We start from the raw sequence: 309 nt of genomic DNA on the forward strand, positions 1-309 counted from the left end.
TTGCTTCAATTCTAATGAAAGCATTGCCTTCTTCCTTTTCTCACCACTACTAATTCCTGTACCATAACCAAGCTTCCTAGGACCCATGATTATACATAAAATCAAAAATGAAACTTGAAAAAAAAAAGATAATAAGCACTGTTAAAAACGGACCGAACAGGGTACAACCACACGATGCGCACGAGAACAGAGAACTGACCGACGCGACACTCACTGGCATCCCTCCGACGTGCTGCCATCTACCGGCGTAAACAAGAAGCTACTATCGCACATGGTCTACGTCGGATATTGGAGCATGACGTCGGGTGT

This window comes from Palaemon carinicauda, chromosome 1 (assembly GCF_036898095.1).
Source record: "Palaemon carinicauda isolate YSFRI2023 chromosome 1, ASM3689809v2, whole genome shotgun sequence".
Taxonomy (NCBI): domain Eukaryota; kingdom Metazoa; phylum Arthropoda; class Malacostraca; order Decapoda; family Palaemonidae; genus Palaemon; species Palaemon carinicauda.